General features: G+C 42.9%; 1 long non-coding RNA gene across 1 annotated transcript in view; it reads right to left on the reverse strand.

Moving 5' to 3' along the window:
* Window positions 1-22,947, reverse strand: part of LOC122688100 — a 159,635-nt gene that overhangs the window by 72,614 nt on the left and 64,074 nt on the right. The window contains exon 2 of the long non-coding RNA XR_006339335.1: window positions 11,401-11,540. This is a non-coding gene — a long non-coding RNA (uncharacterized LOC122688100). The remainder of the gene's footprint in view (window positions 1-11,400; window positions 11,541-22,947) is intronic.

Below are 22,947 nucleotides of genomic sequence, written 5' to 3' on the forward strand. Positions count from 1 at the left end.
CTCCATCTGGCTTCCACAGGGTCCTCTCCCGGAAGTGCGGCCGCTCAGGACACCTCCCCGAGGCCCCCGGGCCTGGCCCCTCTCAGCCCTTCCCGGTCCGCGTGTTGACCCAGCGGGACTACTTTTCACTGTCGTTGTGCTTCCTGTGGTCTTTTTCTTCTGGTGATAATTTTAGTTCATTATCCTTCTTTTCTCTTCCACACAGTGGGACCCAACATGAGGGAAAGTTTCTGTGGAAAGTGGTATTTATTTTCCTATGTCCCCAGGTAATACGCTAAAGCTTTTGACTATATTAAAGTCAAGTGTTTGTGTGGATCACAACAAACTGGAACGTTCCGAAAGAAATGGGACTACTAGACAACCTTACCCGCCTCCTGAGAAACCCGTATGCAGGTCAAAGAAGCAGCAATTAGAACCGGACATGGAACAGCGGACTGGATCAAAATCGGGAAAGGAGTATGTCAAGGCTGCATACTGTCACCCTGCTTATTTAACCTCTATGCAGAGTACATCATGAGAATCGCTGGGCTGGATGAAGCTCAAGCTGGAATCAAGATTACCGGGAGAAATATCAGTAACCTCAGATATGCAGATGACACCACCCTTATGGCAGAAAGTGAAGAGGAATTAGAGTCTCTTGATGAAGGTGAAAGAGGAGGGTGAAAAAGCTAGCTTAAAACCTAACATTCAAAAACCAAAGATCATGGCATCCAGTCCCATCACTTCATGGCAAACAGATGGGGAAACTACAGAAACAGAGACAGACTTTATTTTCTCGGGCTCCAAAATCACCGTGGACAGTGACTGCAGCCAGGAAATTAAGAGATGCTTGCTCCTTAGAAGAAAAGCTATGACTAACCTAGATAGTGTACTAAAAAACAAAGACATTACTTTGCCAACAAAGGTCCATCTAGTCAAAGCTCTGATTATTCCAGTAATCATGTATGGATGTGAGAGCTGGACTATAAAGAAGGCTGAGAGCTGAAGAATTGGCACTTTTGAACTGTAGTGCTGGAGAAGTCTCTTAAGAGTCCCTTGGACTGCAATGAGATCCAACCAGTCCATCCTAAAGGAAGTCAATCCCAAACATTCATTGGAAGGAATGATGCTGAAGCTGAAGCTCCAATACTTTGGCCACCTGATGCCAAGAGCCAACTCAATGGAAAAGACCCTGATGCTGGGAAAGACTGAGGGCAGGAGGAGAAGGGGACGACAGAGGACAAGGTGGTTGGATGGCATCACCGGCTCAATGGACATGAGTTTGAGCAAGCTCCTGAAGATGGTAAAGGACAAGGCTTACTGCAGTCCATGGGGTCACAAAGAGTCGGATGCACCTGAGCAACTGAACAACAATAAAATCCCCAGGTTATGTGAAGTTTGTTCTGCTAAAGGCATTGGGCTTGTGTAATCTTACTTTTATTGTCGATCAGTGTAATCATGAGGATGTTTGGAAAGATTTGGATTTAGTCAGTTGCTATTATTTCGGGCCCCAAGAGTTTTCCGACCTCTGAGTTTTCACTCTTTACAGAGGGTCTGGAGAATGCAGAGGCCGCACCCTGCAGCTGCCCCATTTCACCCTTCCCCTGAGCACACTCTCCCCACCCCAGGCTGACAACATCAGTAGTAGGAAATGTGAGATGAAGAAGAGCAGATAGACCTTCACATTCAAAGTAAGGCACAGAAAATAATAACCCTCCCTGAAAACACTGCACAATTCATTACAATTCATGAAGCTCTGCTATGAAAATCAAAACCCCATCATGCCAAAGCTCTAACTACACATGTAAACAACTGCAGACTCTAAGTGAAGTATAATGTCAGATTCTTGCTTATTATTTCATTACTCGCTCTATGGTGGCAAATGAAATGCTGGGACACCGGAGGGAGAAGGGACTGCTGGTTCGTGAGGTTCGTAATGTACATGTCAGATGCCATCTCCTGGCGAGAGCGTGCCTGTACCTCTGAGCCACAGATGCCTTTTATCTCTGATGGTGTGCTGGAACAGGCTGTGATAACGGTATCTGCCCTATTTGTAGAAAATGTAATGAAAAAATTTAAAAGTCATCCAGGTGTCTCAGTGGTAAGGAATCCGCCTGCCAGTGCAGGAGACGTGCGTTCAGTCCCTGGGTTTGGAAGAGCCCCTGGAGGAGGAAACGGCACCCTACTCCAGAATTCTTGCCCGGGGAATCCCACGGACAGAGGAACTACAGTACATGGGGTCACAGAAGCGCTGGGCGTGACTTGGTGACGGAGCACGTTATTGGATCAGTGTCAAACGGGTGTCTTCCAAATAAGGTCTGTGGTTACATGGATGTCAGTTTGCCGGATGTGATAGTACACCACGTGATGTACGCGATTACCACCGGCAGAAGCTGAGTAACAGGTGTAAGATGCCTCTGTATACTTATCGTTGCAATGACATAGTGTAACTATGTCAAAAAGGCATGTTAAACATTTGAACAGCAACAACAAAAAAGGTTTCTTCTAGTTCTCCAGGAAAACTTTTTGGTTTGAAAGCTAGGATGGTGCTCATTACCTGAGATCTAAGAGACAGGCTGTGCAGATACATCGCCCAGCAACCTCAGTTCCCTGGCAGATGATGTCACCTATAAATGCCCTGTAAACAGAGCAAGGCTGCATGAACTTCAAGAACCTATCTGCCCTGATACCCACTGCTACCTAAACGGCTGCCTCAGTGCTTCAGCTGACAATTGCCCCGGAACCCCGTGTCTAAAATCTTCCTGAGCATATCTCAGGAACTATGCAAAACTACTTGGCTGTGTGTGACAGGCTGAATAAAAGCCCCCTAAGCTATCAAGTTTTAACTCTCAGAAAAAAAGGGGGTCTTTGTAGATGTAAGTACAGTGGAGTGGGTAGATTATTCTGGATTTTTCATCTGGGCCCTAAATGCAATCACAAGTGTCCTTAGAAGAGAGAGACTGGTACAGATTCCGTACAGACACACTCAGAGGAGAGGGTGAGGGAAGACAGAGCTGCCCTTGAAGACTCGAGGGATACGGCTACGAGTGGAGGAAGGCTGGCAGTGACCAGAGGCTGGAAGAGGTATAGGTATCCACAGGACACCTCGATCTCAGCCCAGTAATGAGGATTGGGAAGTTCCGGCCTGAAGAACTGGGAAAAGACACGTTTTTGTTGTTCTAAACCACCACCTTTGTGAGAAGGTGTCATAGAGGTCACAGGAAACTAACATAGCAGGACAGGAGGGAGTTCACGGTAGCCGCCCTCATGCTGAGCGTGAGTGGGGGCCTTTGGACACTGCCGATGCAGCACCTGATATGGAGTCAAGGGGCTTCCCTGCTTGTTGCTCTCTGAGGTCTCTGTGGACACAGAGATAACAGCATATTACCAAATCCTGCTTCTGTTATAACTGCTACGCTCGGTGGGGGGAAAAAGGAGCCTTCTAAAAGCAAGTGTCTTTTTAAAAATCTCATATTGCAACTGACACATTCAAATGCTGATCAGTCCTTCATTTTGTTCTATGATATCCTGTGTATGTAGTCTAATTAGTTCCAAACTGTCCTCCCCTTGGCTCTTTATGTTGCAACTCAAACTGTGATTTATAGGTGAGCATGGCTGCCATCACCTGGGAGTGGGTAGAAATGCAGAGTCTCAGGCCTCACCCAGACTTGCTGAATCAGAAACTGCACTTCGACAAGACCCTGGGTGATAGTACTGTGCACGTTAGAGTCTGAGAAGCTCTGCTCGAGGACTTGGAAAATCAGCAGCATCTTAGTGACCCCACACAGCTAAGCCTGCGTGTAAACCCCCCTTCCACCGAGAAACACCAGTGTTTTAAAACACCCTGCCACATGTGTGGCTGCAGCATCTACCTCATTGGTTCGGACATAATACATCCCATTAATAACGCTGTAAACAAGCAGTTTCTTTAGGAAATTAAGACTGTATCTTCTCCCTTACATTTGCTAGAACACAGCTTTTATTTGGGGCTCCCTGACTGCCAGGCTTCATGTTGTTTTCATCAAGCGGTGTTATTCTGGGCCCAGCTGAGAAGGGCAAGCTCAGCCCTGCTGGGTTTTTCCTTTCTTACTGTCGCTTGCTTAGAAGTCAACAGTCTCCACCTCCTGTGGTACCCAGTTTGAGAGCTACGTGGGTGTTCCCTGAGCTTGTGATTGCACAGAGTTTGCTTGGGAGCAGTCATGTTTCCATAGTTCCAATTGCTGTTTGTCTACCTCCCCATAACCAATGTTTTCGATCTCAGGGAGGCTTGGGAGGCCAACTTGCTCCTACTGGTCCCCCTAGTTTACAGCAGGGTAGCACTCTGACCTGATTTCACAAAACCACACGGTGCTCTCTCCCCATGTTACCCTAATTCTTTAGTTTATATTATTTAGAGTTTGCCCTGTTTTATTAGGATTAAAGCAAAAGAATTGATGCTTTTGAACCATGGTGTTGGAGAAGACTCTTGAGGGTCCCTCGGACTGCAAGGAGATCCAACCAGTCCATCCTAAAGGAAATCAGTCCTGAATATTCATTGGAAGGACTGATGCTGAAGCTGAAACTCCAATACTTTGGCCACCTGATGCGAAGAACTGACTCATTTGAAAAGACCCCAATGCTGGGAAAGATTGAAGGCAGGAGGAGAAGGGGACAATAGAGGATGAGATGGTTGGATGGCATCACCGATGTGAACTTGAGTAAGCTCTGGGAGTTGGTGATGGACAGAGAAGCCTGGTGTGCAGCAGCCCATGGGGTCACAAAGAGTCGGACACGACTGAGCGACTGAACTGAAAGCAAATGTTGGACCCAGACTTTAAGCTATTCCAGCCTAAACTGCATTGACATGAAAGACGAATTCTTGAAGCTAATACATGTGGACACACTCATTTTTTTTCCTATTTGTTTTTAGAGAAAATAATTTTCTGGTCTGTATTTGTCCACTAGAATATCGTCAGTGATCACCAAGATAGAAGGAACCAAAAGAATAGCTAATTGTTCAGAGAAAATCTCTTTACTAATGACATTAAATAAAAGAAATACAGACCTCACATCAAACTGACTTAAATTATAGTTCCTTCCTTCAGAGTAAGGCCTCCTAAGGCTACAAACTATGCCATCAAACCCCAAAACAGCAAATAATCCAGGAAATCGCTGGGCAGGAGGATAAATATGAGCCAGTCAAGTTTAATTCCCCTCTCTTGGTGAGGAAAAGCAGTTAGAAAAAAAATCAGAATGGATTAAAATGCTGCCCATTCTTCAAACCAAATATTTATTTAAAATAACCATATGGCCAAAACTCCCCTTTTTGTTTTTTGTTTTTTTTTTTACTGATTTCATATTTGTCTTTGCTTTCTCTTTCCTCCTGGGCAAACTGCGAAATGAATGGCTATGATTTTAAATAGAATAAAGTGACTTTAAATGGAAACTATACAGCAAAGTCAGATTTATTTCAATGTGAGAACCTCATGCGAGCAAATGAGGGCATTATTTTTGCCCAAAGGGAAGATTTCCTAGACACCAACACCTCTGAAGTTGCTATTTCTGATAAGCATTGCTCCTATTAGTATGATATTTCATAATATATATTGCCAGACACCAATTCTAACTCAAAATTAGGATAGATTCTATTATTCAGATAGTAATCAGCCATCATAAAAGTGAAAATGCCTTTATTGTTGCAGATGAGTATTGTGTTCAAAACAACACATGAAGTGAAGGATGATGTCTAAAAAGTTTGAGTATTTACGGAAAACTTTTAAAAAACCATGCAGCAAATTCTACAGGACCCAATTGAGATAAGAAGGAAAAAAATTATCAATGTGACCTTGTCCGGGTGGGAAAACCTTGGGTCAAGCAACCTTTCTGAGACTCTTTATTGCAGCATGAAAGTGTATTTTTATCCGCATGCCTGACGGAGTGCTTGAGCAGATGAAATGAGATTCCCCCAGATCAGGCACCCCGTCCTCTGGCCGTGGTAGTTCAGTTCCTTGCTTGTTTGGTGTTCTTGTTGTCAGCAACTACCAGTTAAGAGCTTTTCTTTTAATGTGCAAGTTATATACCAATATTAAAAATAATTCTCCATAACCTGCTTCATTTCTATCCCCAAAATATCCACACACAATTCCAGTCCCCTAGGGGCCAGAGCAAATGTTTGCTTACATGTGACTGAGATTATCTCCTTTTCTCATCACTCTTACTCCTCACTTTTGACCCACTAAGCACCCTGATTCTTCTGGTCCCCATCTCTGAAGGGGTAAATCTCTATTTAGCCTAAAACAGAGAGACTTGAGGTTCCGGTCTTGACCATGTCACAGGGGGTGACAGATAGCCTCACTCTGTGACAGGGTCTTCTGCGTGAGGTCCCACAGGAAGCCTTAGCATCTCCGAGACCTACTGATAGTTTGCACTCCTTGTCAACGGGTGCGGGGAAGAACATGTCACAATACCTTCTTGTGAATTGAGTCAGCAAATGTAAATCAAGGACTCATACAAATAATTTGCAGCTATAACTTCTTTTAGTTTGCATTATTTAGATCTTAAGTATCTTTAGAAATAAGATGCTGTAATTATATACCAACTCAAAGTAGTAGCAACAGAAATATTATATACTGTCCCCAAGCAATGTATGTCATCCTATGCCAATAGTTTGATCAGCCCATAGACGCTATATACACATATAGTAAACTCCGATTTTTTAAGAATTACTGGACTTGTGCATGTTACTTAGCTCTTTTTTTTTTTTTTGGATTTTCACTTGAAAACCAAGAATAATAATATCTTCTTTACAGGACTCTTGAGAAGATTGAAATAAGAAATAAAGGAAGAAAAGAGGGAAATAAAGGAGCTTACACATAGTGGTGGACTTCCCACCACTATGGGCTTAGTGTTAAAGAATCTGCCTGCTAATGCAGAAGATGCTGGAGCCTCTTGGAGTGATGTCTATGGAGACATGGATCGACCCCCAGGGCTGGAAGATATCCTGGAGGAGGAAATGACCACCCATTCCAGTATTCTTGCCTGAAAAATTCCATAGACAGCGGAGCCTGACCGGCTGTAGTCTATGGGGCTGCAGAGATTCGAAATGACTGAGCATGCACACAAGCATACATCGTGGTTCTCGAGTATTACCTCCCGTTTATTCCCAGGTAACAAGTATTTATTGACTATCATGTATCAGTTTAGGTATTGGGTTACCAGGGCCAAGAAAGAGCTTACTTTATAGTAGTGTGTGCGTGCTCAGTCGCTAGGTTGTACTGACCTCTTTGAGACTCCATGGACTGTAGCCCGCCAGGCTCCTATGTCCATGGGATTTCCCAAGCAAGAATATTGGAGTGGGTTGTCATTTCTTTTGCCAGGGGATCTTCCCAACCCAGGGATTGAACTCATGTCTCCTGCATTGGCCGGTGGATTCTTTAGCACTGAACCAACTGGGAAGACCGTTCGACTTGGTAGAGTCTAACAGATGAATAAATATACAGGATAATTTCAGACAATGGTAAGACCTATAAAGTAGTGACTGTATCAGTTAACTATTACTATGTAGTAAAGTACCCTAAAATTCAGTAACTTAAAACAATAAGCATTTATTGTTGCTATAGATCACCTAGATGACTCTCCTGGACTCACTCAGCTTCACTTCTTAATCAGTGGTCAGCTTCACGTTGGGTCAGTGACTCTGCTAATCTTGACGTGAGTCTTTAACGTGTATGATGATCAGCTGAACCACGCTGAGGGACCTGGGTTCTCCTCCACGTGAACTGTCACCCTTCAGCAGGCCATGCCTGCTCGCATGTCACTGTGGTTTCGTCCTACTGGCCTGATCAAACCAACAAGACCCCACCTCTTGACGGGAGGAGCTGAAAACTTAAGAGGAATGCATACAGACAGGGATGAAAAATTACTACTACTTTTGAAATTGGTCTATTCTAGTGACACATTAAGGACAGCAGTCAGAGAAACCTCTTCAAGTAGCCAAGTTATTCTTTGAGTTAAGAATAACCTGATTAGCATTACCCTGATACTAAAGCCAGATGAGGACATTCCAAGAAAAGGAAATGATAGACCATTATCCCTGATCAATACAGATGTAAAAATATTCAACAAACTCATAGCAAACTGAATTCAAGCACATTTCAGAAGGATTATACACCATGACCAAGTAAGGTTTATCCTTGGAATGCAAAGATGGTTCAACATATACAACTCAATAAATCTGTGGCACCACATTAATAGAATGAAAAATAAAATTCACATGATCATCCCAATAGATGTAAAAAAAGCATTTGACAAAATACAACAACCTTACATGGTAATAACCCTCAACAGTTTGGATATAGAAGAAACATACATCAACATACCAAAGGTCACAGAGGACAAGCCTACAGCTAACAATACACTCAATGAAAAATTGAAACTTTTCTTCTAAAATCAGGATGAAGGACTCAAGAGTAGAAGTGGAACAGCTAAAGATCTAAGATTATAGGATCCACAGCTGGGTTGGTCCTTTTGTCAAGATCAAAAACAATGTCGCTGCTTCCACATAGAACCCCTATCTTATAGATCCTACCCATCTCTCAAAATCTACAGAGGCATTCAAGGCTGGATTTCCAGATGTAATGCATACAGACCATTTGTTATTGCAGAAAACATTAAACATTTCTAAAATAGATCACTTCCATCCCTTCTCCAAATACCATGGGGTCTTTCGTTCTAGGGCAGGATTGTCGAATTTTCCTAAATAGTTTCACTTGATTTTTTTTGTCTGTTTGTTTGTTTTATCCTCACAAAAATTTTCCTTCCAGTGACTCAAAGTAAAGAAAAGTCTAACTCAAGGCACAGTGAAAATAGAAAAAGAAACTACAAGAGGTAGAAGGACAGGTCAGAGCAAAGCAAGATTTTGGCCCACCTCCCCATAACATCCCCGTGGTCAGTAGCATACTGTTGCTTTAATGTATAAGAAATGGAGTATCTAAGCTAGGAGTCAGAAAGCTTGGTTTACAACATGTTCTGCAATCTGAAACAATCCAGCATCCTTCGAAAAAGTCCAAATTTCTTGTTTAAATTTCTATAAGCCGCTAAAAGTTGGATTCTATAACTTGGGATAGAATTTTGGAAGCATGGATTTTTCAGAAGCATGGGTTGCTGGGGCACAACGGTTTGAGTTCTCTTGACTCATCTAAAGCTTGTACTTCTAAGATCCACCGAAGTGTGGACCTACCTGCCATTGCCTCCTCCCTCCCTGTCTTTCCACCTGCCCGGGCTTAAGCTTGCCAGCAAGGTCCTCACACTCCCTCCCCAGCTCTGCCTGGATTTCCTCTGCCCCAAGTACCCGTTCCGTGAGCCAGCTCCTGGGTTTATGATTACACCACACCAGGTCCCTCCCATATAGGTGAGCGTCTTGGCTAAACTCGTTAACCAGGAAATCTCATGTTTTTTGTTTAGAAATAAATCTTACTTGCTTATTTATTTAAATGTTTGTTTTATTTAATAACCAAAGTAAATCTTATTTTATTAACATTCAAAATAAGATGTATTTTGGGTGTTCAGTTATAATGTTGTTCTTAAAATTCATATTTTTAGGGAGTTATCAGTTTTCCTGTGTCTCTCCCCTGGATACATGTTATCAAACTTTTGTTTGACTTCCTCTTGTTAAGAAATGTTTTTCACATAGTGTCTCCAAAATGAATACCCACACCAAGAATATTCTACTCTGCTGGAAGGCTTTCAAAACTTCAACAGAATGTTTCAGTCAGCTGCCCACTTTCTCTCTTTTGACTTCAGTAGCCCTTGAGCTGAGCTAAAGAGGTCTAATCTTTACTGGTCTTTTACAAGATGATAAAATTTAGGCTCAGGCAGCCAATGGACACAGACCTGGAGGAACTGGCCTCTTTTATCTCACTAACTCCTACCGTCCTTCTGGAGTCTCGGTGTGGATGCTGCCTCCCCTGGGAAGTTTCTTCCCGCCTCAGGACTGTTACCCCTGCCCTGCTGTTGTTCCCATAGCACTCTCTCCTGCTCCTATTATGAACTGCTCAACAGAAATAAAATCACCTGTCTAATTTCTGTACGTTCTCCTCTCTCTGCTACACCCTAAGCTTCTTGAGGACACAGTTGCTATTTCCCTGCTAACTTGGACAGACCCTTATCTGTTGTAGGTATTCAAAAATATTTATTGAAGACTGTAGAGACATAAAATTTATCAAGTTCTGTGTGTTCGGGAGTATGATAAGCATCAGGTCGAGCTTGTTTTTGCCTACCCAGCGTCCATTTCCCCTTCTGGTAAATTCACCCTGGGATTCCTTTGGTAAAATCATTTCTCCCACACCCTTGATTAGAGTGCTTTGAATAAGGCAGATCCCACTCTAGGCTCTGAGGAGCAGCATATGAACCAAGACTGGTATGTTAAGCATCTTTGACCAAGATTCAGTGTAAATTTTCTGCCCAGCTCTAATTAATAAATTGGTTCTCTCATAAAGTATTGAAGTGAGCAATAAAAATTCTCAAAGGGGCTTTCAACAAAAGGCCTTTACATTTCTGCCCAAAGAGAACTGTCACATAGCGTGAGTCCAGAAATTCTCTTTGGGATGTTTATAAGCCACATTTTCTAAAAGTCTGCTGGCACACCTGGCCAATTGTCAAGCCCCATCCTTCTGACCACAGTGAGTGGTTTGGGAATGGAAATGGGACCCGAGGCTGAGAACTCAGTTGGGACTCTTGGCAAAAAGATCCCTCTTCCCACAGAGTTGACTAAGCCTGGAGCTGCCTCTGGCCACCCTTGAGAGGAGCTGGCCTGGGAACTGGAGTGAAAAAGCAGACTTGGAGGAGAAAGATCCTGATGAAACCCTTTGGGCACCTGGATTTAACTACATTTGAAGTGAGACTGATCTTAGACTTGTTAAAACTTCTTCTTTTCTTTAAGCCAGTATGATTTAGGTTTCTGTTATTTTCAACTGAAAAGTCTTAACAAATGCTATGTGCAGAATCATGTTGAATTAATATCTGCAGATAGCTGTTGTTAACTTTTTGGTTTAGAGGCTTAGCAACTGGTACCTAGGGACTGACTGCCACTATGTGATCTCTCCCAAGGTCACACCCCAAGGTCACACAATTAGTAAGTGACAGAATCAAGAGCTAGGACAAGGTTCATCATGGTTACAAACGTCAAGTTTTAACCACTGTACACACTGCTATGCACATGGTGGGGGGGGTGGGGGTGGCAGGAAATAAAACAGAACGGCCAACAAAACCATGAAAATTGTCCGAACACACAGCTGATTAGGAGAACTCACTCTCTGGACCACATGGTTCCATGTGCAAGGTGTAGTCCAATGGAGAAGGGGAAGGGGGTCTGGCATGTTCCCTTGCTTGTAGGAGAACGTGTGAGAGGCTTTCACTGACAGTGAAACATGAATTTTTACTTACCATGGCACAGCTCCCTTCCTGGTAACTTGTTGTCCTTCTTGAGATTTCACAGAAGTGTTTCTGTGAAATACTCTTCAAGTATTTCTGGGGGACTTAGAGATTCTATTCTCATCCAGGTGTATCACATGTAACGAGGGGGCCTGGAAAGGGAAAATGAATTGGTTGTTGCAGGTCCCACCACGAAGGTTAAAAAGGGGCCGGGTCGGGAGCTCCCCACCCTCCCTGTTTCCAATATGGTTCGGAATCCCTGTTGACCTCACACCAATCAGAATGGCTATGATTAAAAGATCTACGAACAGTAAATGCTGGAGAAGGTGTAGAGAAAAGGGAACCCTCATGCCATGTCGGCGGGAGTGTAAACTGATACAGCCACTATGGAACACAGCATGCAGGTTCCTTAAGAAACTAAAACTAGACCTGCCATATGATACAGCAGTCCCACTACTGGGCACATGCCCAGAGGCAACCAGAATTCAAAAAGATACACGTACCCCAATATTCACAGCATCACTATTTACAACAGGCAGGACATGGAAGCGGCCTAAATGTCCACCAACAGAGGAATGGATAAAGAAGATGTGGTCCATATATTCAATGGAATGCTACTGAGCCATAAAAAGGAACAAAATCGGGTCACCTGTAGTGACATGGATGGATCTATAGAGCGTCATAAGTCAAAAAGAGAAAACTGGAATCTAGAAAAATGGTAGAGATGATCTTATTTTCTGCAAAGCAGAAATAGAGACACACGTGTAGAGAACAGATGTAGGGACACCAAGGGGGAGGAGCTGGGAGACGGGCCGACACAGACGCACGGTTGATACCCTGTGTGGACTGGACGACCAGTGAGGACCCGCTGGAAGTACCGGAACTCTGCTCAACGCACTGCGGTGCCGTGAACAGAGAGACAGTCAGACAGGAGGGGACACGTGCACATGGATGACTGATGCGTGTTGCTGGACGGCGGAAACTAACACGACACCCGAAAGTGACTGTACTACAGTGTACGTTAATTTTAAAAAGAGCTCCTGCTGGACGGGCTGTTCTGGTGCACTGGCCGAGGGTTGCTAAGGAAGCTCTGCCACTGAGGCTGGCAGGCCCTCCCCCAAGGCAGACGCACACAGGCACACTTGGTCTCTGCGCCTTGTAGTCCACTCCTCCCGATGCCACTCCTACACGCTCTTTGACGAGACAGTTGGCATAAACTTAACTGCTGTCAAGGTCATCGGTTTCCAAACTGTAAAGGCGAGTCGTCTGAGAAATCTCTCTGTGGGCCTGGGGACCCGGGGGTGGGGGAAAGCAGGTCGACGCGGGAGGGCCTAGCCGGTCTGGTCCTTCATTTGGCCCCGAGGCATCCAATTCACTTCCCATAAAGCACCACGGTGTAGAGTGGATCATATCTCAGCACTGGGGTCTGTCAGGCTTAGGTGCAAATCCTTGCTGTGTGACCCTGGGCAAGTTACTTCATGTCTCTGAGCCTCAATTTCCTGAAGCGTAAAATGAAGAGAATAAAAGCTCCTGCCTCAGAGTATTGTTGCAAGGAACAAATAATTTTCTGGCACATAGTAAGGACTCAGTACAGATTAGCCATTTGTAGTGTCTGTGTCTCTTGCACATACATGCTGACTGGCAGGTAACAAAAGGAGTATCTGAATTATTGGTACCCAAGAGACCATCGTTCCCTGAAATGTCTGAAAATTTTAGTAACATTCTGTATCTTTACCTTGTTTGTTAGGGAATTTTCCTCTGTAGATCCAGTCTCTAAGATCCCTCAATAATTTATTTTGTGTTTACTTTTACTTTTCCTTACTGAAAAAGTACACAATAATTGCAGTGACCACTTAAATGCAAATGTGTTTATGTGTAGAACTGGCCACACACATACATGAATGCTAGGTAGATATTACTGTATCTGTCTGCCTTCCTCCATTCTGCCCAAATTTTAAAACTTACCTATTTCTTCTGGACATTTGTTATAAGCTAATCTTGCTTGTGAGTCTTTAAATTACTCCTTTGTACCTAAGATGGTTGACTTTTCAGGAAGACCCTTCTACCTCAATGCCAGCTCCATCCTTTGTGTGATATTGTAATTAATAATATCTGGTCTCCATCCCATTTCAAGATAGATAAAGATGTCTTCTGTTATGCTAAAGAGGTGACTTTTAGACCATACCTAAGGTTGCAGGCTGGTTGCCAGGGGAACCAACCATGTGATTGGAAGACTGGGACTTTTACTCCTGCCCTCTGAAAGGGGAGGTGGGTTGAGGTTGACTTCACTGCCAGTGACCAGTGGTAAACCCATCATGCCTATGCAATGAGGGCTCCACAGAAAGCCAAACGGAAGGGGACCAGAGCGCTTCTAGGTGAGCAAACATGCGGCGGTCATGTGGGGCTGGTGCCCTTGGAGAGAGCGGGGTCTCCGAACCCTCTCCACATACTTCGCCATACGCATCTCTTCTGTCTGATTGCTTTTACACTCTCATCAATTCAGTTCAGTTCACTCGCTCAGTCGTGTCCAACTCTTTGAGACCCCAGGGACTGCAACACACCAGGCCTCCCTGTCCATCACCAACTCCCGGAGATTACTCAAACTCATGTCCATTGAGTCAGTGATGCCATCCAAACATCTCATCCTCTGTCATCCCCTACTCCTCCTGCCCCCAATCCCTTCCTCCCAGCATTAGGGTCTTTTCCAATGAGTCAGCTCCTTGCATCAGGTGGCCAAAGTATTGGAGTTTCAGCTTCAGCATCAGTCCTTCCAGTGAACACCCAGGACTGATCTCCTTTAGGATGGACTGGTTGGATCTCCTTGCAGTCCAAGTGACTCTAAAGAGTCTTCTCCAACACCACAGTTCAAAAGCATCAATTCTTCGGCACTCAGCTTAAACTGCTAATCTAATGAGCAAAATATTTCTCTGAGTTATGCGAGCCATGCTAGCAAATTAAAGGAACCAAAAGAGCAGGTATCACAGAAACACAGGTGGCCTGGCCGTCCCCTGCCGTCTGCGGTGGGGTGGGCAGGCGCACTCTTGTAGGGCTGAGGTCTCAGTCTGTGGGCGCCAATGCAGGCTCCAGGACAGCGTCAGTATGAGCTGAACTGCAGAACACCCGGCCGGTATCCAAGAAAGACTTGTTGGCACGGGAAACCCACGCCCCCTCTATCAAAACTGGGTACAGAATCTTTTACTTTAGTAATTTGTCTTAATACAAATACCTTAGTGGCAAGGTAATACCACTTTCAGGCATCACTGCTTTGGTGCAAATAATAGGCTACACAGAATCTGAAAAGGTCTTTTGACTCATTGGTCTTACAAGTTTGCTTAAGACCATGAGATATCACTGAAAATTCTATAAAGCAGAAAGTAAACAACCCCAAATAGCAAGCTAGAACTTCCAAAGATACCTTCCTGGCCCTGATTATGTATGAGCAATTTTATATAAATGATATTGAGGCTTCCAGAAAATGATGATGGAGTTTAAGTCTCTTCAACCACTAAGAAATGCTGGTGATATAAATTTCATTCTCCCTACCCATGATTTTCACTCCCCTTTGCTGATGACATTTGTAGGTTGTAAACGTCTCTCCCATGTTTCTGATCCTGTAGTATAAAGTCCTTCTCTTGTCACGGCCGCATGCAAGTTATTCTCTTAAAAGCTGGTACAATTTCATTAGAACTAGAAAGGGCTTTTGGAATGTTACCAACCTGGCAGCATTCATCTGGCAATAGATCTTGGCCTTAATAGGACAGGATTGGATTGAATTAAAAGACGAAAACTTCTAAGTGAATGACCCAAAACTTTTGGAGGGGCAGCAAAAGTGCTGGCCAAACTGAAAGAGATACCTGTGGGTCCAGGCAGGTGAAAGATCCTTTTACTCTGTTCACTTTTTTTTAAAGTAAATGCTGCTTATCAGGTTTCTTAGCTGTATTTTTTAAGAAATATTTATTTTTGGCTGTGCTGGGTCTTCACTGCGGGGCTCGGGGTTTCTCCAGTTGGAGAACAGGGGCTACTGTCTGGTGCTGGAGGGCGGTGGCCGCTCTCATTGTGAGGCACGGGCTCTGGGGCGCGTGGGCTCAGGAGGAGCAGCTCTCGGTCCCAGAGCAGAGGCTCGGCAGTCGTGGCGCACGGGCTTCGCGGCTCGTGGCCTGCGGGATTCTCCCAGATCAGGCCTGCATTGGCAGGTGGACTCTTTACCCCTGAGGCACCAGGGAAGCCCCACTCTAGGCACTTTTATTCCTACATCACTTATTTCAGTGGGAGGTTCATCAAATGGCTTCTTAAAAGGATTATTATTTGACTTCAGAAATGTCAATATTGTCATCCAGCCCTCTTGCTCCAAAGAATGATAGCGTTGCCTGCTTTTTAATTTTGAAACGCTTTCTTTCTCTTACACGGTTAGAACTCAGAGTGTTTTCTGTGTGATACTTGCTGAGCCCCGAGAGCAGTGATCCTCAACTAGGGGCCCTTTGCCCCAGAGGACGACTGGAGACAGTTTTGGTTGTCATAACTGGGGGTGGGTTCTCTTGGCATCTGCTGTGCAGAGGCTGAGGATGCTGCTAAACACCCTTCCCAGGACATATCCTCACAGAGAACTGTCTGGCCCAAAGTCTGGCAGTGCTGACGTTAGGAAACTCTGGTGTGGAGCTTGTAGGCTCCCAAAGGTACAACAGCCTATGCTGGTCTTGGAGTTCCTTAGGATCAACTTGAATAAGACAGTCCTCTCAAGGCGTGATACTTGCATGTGAGCTGTGGAAGCAGTCTCTTATGCTACATCTGTCTGTCCCACTGAATTGTAAACCCTTTGAGGCGGGGCCATCTTTACCACTTCTTTGTCAGAGGTGGGGCTTAGTTAGCTGTTCTCTGGCCTTGGGGGAGACCTGAGCAGTAAGGATGTAATTAACTCTCAAATGCTCAGCGTGATAAGGACTCGGAGAAGTAGAAGATCCAAAATCATGATTGAAAATAATAGTCAAAGTGTGCTCAGGTTTTATGTTAATGTAAGTAAAGTTATATTCAGTAATTTAAAATATACTTACCATTCTAATAGGCTCATAAAGTAAAGGTAATCAGTTGCCTTAAATTACAAACATATACATCTTCCCTATATCATCAAAACTTAATATTTGTTGTCTTTGGGACAAAATTAGTTTAGTTTTTAATGTAAAAAAAAAAAAATATATATATATATATGAGAGAATAAGCTATTAAATCCTAAGAAAAGCATCCTAAAAGCACTTATTAAGGAAATTTCCTTTAAAAAATTCAATAAACTAAGTTAGGTCCATATTTGTCTGCATGATTTAAAATTGAAGCAGTAGGATGATAGAAATAAAACTGCCCTACAGTCCCACAGGTCTATGAATCTCACTGTGGTTGCTTCATACAATAATCCCACCATGAACCTCCTGGAACTGCAATCAGGGCCTGCTGTTGGCTTATTTACCCCAATCGGAAATGGAAGTATTACAGTGAGGTCAGATAACACTGTCTTATGAAGAGGAGATGACATATCAGATGCTCCAAATCCCTATCCAAAAAAAAAGTAGAATTCCTCTGATCTGAGAAGCTTTCACCTGGTTATAAGAATGAGTTAAGTAACAAAAGCACTGTCCAAATCCATTACAGGTCTCAAATCACATCTGTTTAATCTCCCAGTAATGACTTTTGGTAACTTATCCCACCTCTGTATAAAGATTCCCAAGAGAACTCAAAATCTTATAATCACATGGAAAATATCCAATGGAAAGATGCTTGTTTGTGAAGAAGACATGAAATCCCTTTAAGAGAATTAAAACTATGCCTAAAAATAGACATTATAGTCACTCAGTTTAAAATGCTTGGGAACATCAACTCTTGCAAAGAAAATTAAGAAACTGAACTTCATACCAACTCAAACTTAAAAATTTTTAATAATTTTATAATAAAAGAACATAGCTTTAAAATGAAATTCCAGGGCTATGAACCAAATATGTAACTTCTTACAGTGGAAGTTCAGAGGAAAGGAGAGAGAGAAAGGAGAAAAATATACATATGACTGAAGAATCAGTGAGAAGTGTTTTCAAATTTGGTGAAACACATAAATATATGAATTCAAGGAGTTCAGCAATGCCAAAAAAGATAAATACAAAGAAAATCACCAAGGTACATCTTGGACAAATTGTTAAATTCTAAAAACAAAAGAAAAGTCTTAAAACCAGAGAAAAAGAGACACTACATATAATAGTTCAAAACACTGCTGCCTTTTCATCAAACACGAAGTCAGAAGAAATAAAACTTTAAGAGCTAAAATAAAAGATAAACTATCAATCCAGAATCCAGCAAAAAAATATCCTTCAAAAATGAATGTAAAATAATATTTCCAGACAAAAGAAAACTAAAAAATTTTATCACCAGCAGACCTGAATGTACTACAATAAAGGCTAAAACAATTTCTTCAGGCGGAATGCAAATGATATCAATAGAAATGTCAACTTTCAGAAAAGAAAGAACACTGGAAATAGTAAAGTAACGAGTAATAGTAAATGTAATGAGTTTTTTTAAAAACAATTCCCCCTTAATAACTTTAACTACAACAGGGAGTCCTGGCGTGCTACGGTCCTTGGGGTTGTGAAGAGTCAGACATGACTTGGTGACTGAAGAACAATAACAGTTTAAAGCCACAGTAATCTACATAGTGGGCTTCTAATATAATGTGATGTGGTACATACGAAAAACACACAATAAATGATTGGGAAGGGATAAATGGTCATAAAGATTTTGGCATTTTACATAAAAAACCAGTACAATATCAACCCTAAATTGTCTGGGTCAAGTTAAAGCTATTTATTCTGAGCTCTAGAATGACCAACAAAATAAAATTCAGATATAGTTTAAAAATCAATGACTAAATTAAAGGAGAATAATAAAAATGTTCAATTAATCCAAATGAAATCTCCAGGAGAAACAGAAAGAAAAAAAAAGAGGAGATAAATGAAAGTTAAACTATAAAATGATAGACTTAAATTTAAACATGACAATAATTAGCTTTAAATATCAATGAAATAAACACTTTAAAGAAAAAAATTTCAAATGAATTTAAAAAGCATGACCAAACTCTGTGCCTCCTACAAATGGGAAGTAAATAGATGGAGAAATATGTACCTTGAAAACAGTAACTTTAAGAAGACTGGAGTGATGGTGTTAATATCAAATAAACTTTTGACAAACAAAAGAAATAATGATAAATGGGTCAATTTATCAGAAAGACAAAACAATTTTAAATATGTATGTCCCCAATAGCATAGCATCAAAATCCATGAAGAAAAACTGATAGGAACAAAATGAGAAATAAATAATTCCATCATTATAACTGGAGATTATAACACCTCTTCTCAGAAACCAATAGAACAATTAGGTAAAAACATCAGAAAAAATATAGATCTGAACAACATTACTAACCACTTTGTCCTAAGTGTTTTGATAGAACACTAAACCCCAAAATTGTAGAAGTCATACTTTCTATACAAATGTACATGGTGTATCTCCCACGATAGACCACCTTCTAGACCACTATATAAACTCAATCCATTTCAAAGGACTAAAATCACAATAGTTATGTTTTTTGACAATAACATTAAACTAGAAATGAATGACATAAGATAGTGAGAAAAATCCCAAATATTTGAAAACTAAACCTCAAGTTTCTAAATAATCCTTGGGTCAAGGAAAAAAAAAAAATACAATGGAAATTAAAAATATTCCAAGTTAACTGCAATTAAAATTGTTGTTGTTTAGTCGCTAAGCCGTGTCTGACTCTCTGCAACCCCACGGACTGTAGCCCACCAGGCTCCCTTGTCCACAGGATTTCCCAGGCTAGAACACTGGAGTGGGTTGCCATTTCCTTCTCCAGGGGGTCTTCCTGGATCAGGGATTGAACCCAAGTCTCCTGCAGTGGCAGGCAAATTCTTTGCCACTGAGCCACCAAAGAAACCCTATGATTAAAGTACCTCATAGCGAACATGAAGAATGCATTTTCAGTGCTTAGAGGGAAATTTTGAGCAGTAAATGTTTGTATTTGAAATGAAGGCAGATTTAAATTCAAGGATGTGAAGTGCTACCTTGAGAAGCTAGAAAAAAGAAGAGCAGAGTGAACCTAAGGTAGGAGGGGAAAATGCTTTAAAAGAATAACGGAATTAATGAAATAGAAAACAGAAAAATAGTGGGAAAATTAGCAAGGTCACAAGTTGCTACTTCAAAAAGATGAAAAAAACTTAATAAACCCCTGCCTATAAATAAAGAGAACACAAATTACCACTATCAGGAATGAAAGCAATTTGCTTATTAAAGAGTAAAAGAGCTGGGGACATAAAGTACAATGAATAGACTTGTAATCGCTCTCAGAGTTTGAAACCCTGGAAACATGAAGAGCTAGTATTTTGCCATAACAAAATACCATAGACTGCAGACGTGGTGGCCCAGACAGAAATTTGTTTTCTCGCTGTTCTGGAGGCTGGACGTCTGAGGTCAGGTCACCAGCACGGGTGGGTGCTGGTGGAAGCTGTTCTCCTGGCTTGCAGACAGCTGCTGTCTTTTTGCCGTGTGCTCACATGGGCTTTCCTGAGTGTGTGCTCTTGGGTGGAGGGGGCAGAGCGGGTGGAGAGGTCTCTTTCTTTCTGTTCTTATAAGGCCACCAATCCTATAGGGTTAGGACCCCACCCTTATGACTTCATTATCCAATGCCTGTTCTAGGTGCTGGTTCCAGAGGCAGTCACACCAGGGCTTAGGGCTTCAGCATATGAACTTTGAAGGGGTTACAATTCATTCCATTATAAAGGGGACAGGTTGAAGGTTAACATTCTCAGGAAATAGATTCTGATATGGTACATAAGACATTTCTTAGGGATGCTCTTGGGGTCCACGGCTGTGGGAAGGCCAACAAACGGGATTGTGTGGAAGAGTTGGACTATAATGCAGTCCCAACAAAGACCCCCACTGACCTCATGGGGAGCTCTGGAACTGGATGGCCCTTCAGAATTTCTCCCAGTTAGGACAAGAGATAGTCTAGTCTACATACAATATAATATGATGAAGGGTCTTTCTTCTATGACATTGACTGGTCATTGATTGTGGGCTCACTTAGGCAAGGTGACTCTCTTCAGCAGAGACAATTCCTAAGATAGGTGGTGGATGACAACCTTCCCAATGGCCGGGTGAATAAATCCTTTAGTCCTGATGGAGGAATGTGAGGCACACGTTATGCTTCAGCAGGGTCTTACCTGGGAAAAGTGCACACCCTTCTCTCAGTGACACACCCTCAGCCTAGCAGACTTGAAGGCTCCAATGCAACAAGGTGTTCTAACCAAGGATACAAATGCAACCACACAAGGCTCACAAAGGCTGGTGTATACAGTTTCTATACTAATTAACTCATTTACAAAGACCTATATATCTGTCAAGGAAAATGGGTGCGTTGCCAATCTATAGTCAGATATTTCTTGATTAGCATGGGAAGAGGAAAAACCATCAGTCATATGGTTTGGATGCTGAATGGCATCAGACCCTGATAACCCAGTATCCACAGAGTAGAACAGAATCAGATCCGCACTAGGTCTTTACTGCAGTAAGAGTCATGTTTGCCATATTATGGAGCAGTTAAATTTCTTTCTCCTGTATTTTAGGCTTTCTCACTTCCTCCTACTTGTCTGTAGTAATTAAAGTAAAAATATTCCATGACCTGACCCTGAGGGACAGTCAACACACTGTTCCCCTGAAGACATCAAACCAAATGATGAAACCAGCAAAGCAGAAACAAACGACTTCCTTTCACCCTTAGGGTACCAGGAAGCCCTTGCTCTGGACTTGTGAGAATTTCAGTTCCCAAGGCTCTTTTATGCTCCCTGCTAAAATCTAGAGCATCACTGTTTTTCTGCTAGCACCACAAAGTGGAATCAGAGCTTGATTCTGTAATTATATATTATGAGCAGTCTGTCCAAATGAATCATGGATGTAACAAACAGAATAAAACTATTCAGAAACGACACGAAGAACTGTGTAGAACATGTATATGAAGTATGTTTAGGGGAAACGAATAGTTTCAAGGGGTAAATGTGGGGAAATTTTTATTTCTAAAGATAACTCATTCCTTGCCAAGTTCAGGACTATGCTTTAAAATAACATTTTTTTTTTTGTTCATGTAAAAACATAGATAAATTTCATCTGCATGTTGAGCTAAACACAAAATAGAACATACTGTATTATTCCATTCTATGAAATGTAAAATTTGACAAAATTATTTGATGAAAATTGAGGTTGAATTAGTGATTGTTGTGAAGGGAGATATTAACAGGGATGGGGGAGCAGGATCGAGCCCCCCATGGTGCAGGGAATGTTCTCAGCTTCGAAATGAGTGGTCACAAGATGAATTAGAAAAAGACTCATCAAGCTATGAACTCAAGTGCACCCAAGAATTGTGCACTTTCTGCTGCATAACGCAGGGAGCTCAGCTCAGGGCTCTGTGACGCCGGAACAGGAGAGATGGGGTTGGGGTGGGCGGGAGGTCCAGGCGGGAGGGGGTGTGCGTACACCTAGGGCTGAGTTACGCTGCTGGATGGCAGAAAGCAACACAACATCGTAAAGCAATTATCCTCCACTTAAAAACGAATTCTAAAAAAAGCTGCGCTTTTATTGTGTATAAGCTAGACCTCAGAAGGAAGTAGAAGTGAACAAAAGCTTTAATCTATTCTTGTGTATCATGAATAGTTTACAAACTTAAACATTCATGTGGCAATTTGGTTACAGAGACGCCTTAAAGAAAAGCCGAAGCCACACCACGACAGACAGCAGACGCTCTGATAGCGGGTTTGTGCCGAGGCGGAGGAGGGAGAAGAGAAAGCCCGAGAGGAAGGCGAGTCCCACTGGCTCTGCTTTAAAGGCGGACGTGTGAGTTACGTATGAAGCTATCACGGGTTTATGAGACGGAAGTACTTGTGGGGCTTCCCTGGGGGCGCAGGGGATAAGAGTCTGCCTGCCAGTGCACGGGACGCGGGTTCCCTATCCGAGGCAGGAAGACCCCACATGTCGGGGGGCAACTCAGCCCGAGCGCCGCAACTACCGAAGCCCGTGCGCCCACTCCCCGTGCTCACAACGCGAGAAGCCACTGCAAGGGGGAGCCGCGCAAAGCAACGAAGGCCTGGCGCGGCCAGAAAGAAGTAAATAAATGTTATTTTTTAAAAGGTGCATTTTTATCACTAACATCTCTCCAGATCCCTCACCAACTTTTAACAAGGATCCCGTTCAATCGCCCTACAGAATCTTCTCTGGGCACAATTCCGGGCTGGGTAATCCTCACGGTATTTCTCACACGATAGCAGTGACCGACTTTTGAAGCCGTGGTCTTCTCAGGGCCCCGGCGGGCTGGACACTCAAGAGCGTGCGCCTGCAGCTGCAGTTTCTGCGGGGTCAGCCACGGGCTCGCGCCGCCGCTCCAGCACGGCGGCCTCAGCGTCTCTGCTGTCGTGGCAGCCGCCCCTCAGGAGGCTTCTCCGGGTTCCCAGCTCTGGGGCCGTGCTG

Source organism: Cervus elaphus, chromosome 32, assembly GCF_910594005.1.
Source record: "Cervus elaphus chromosome 32, mCerEla1.1, whole genome shotgun sequence".
Taxonomy (NCBI): Eukaryota; Metazoa; Chordata; class Mammalia; order Artiodactyla; family Cervidae; genus Cervus; species Cervus elaphus.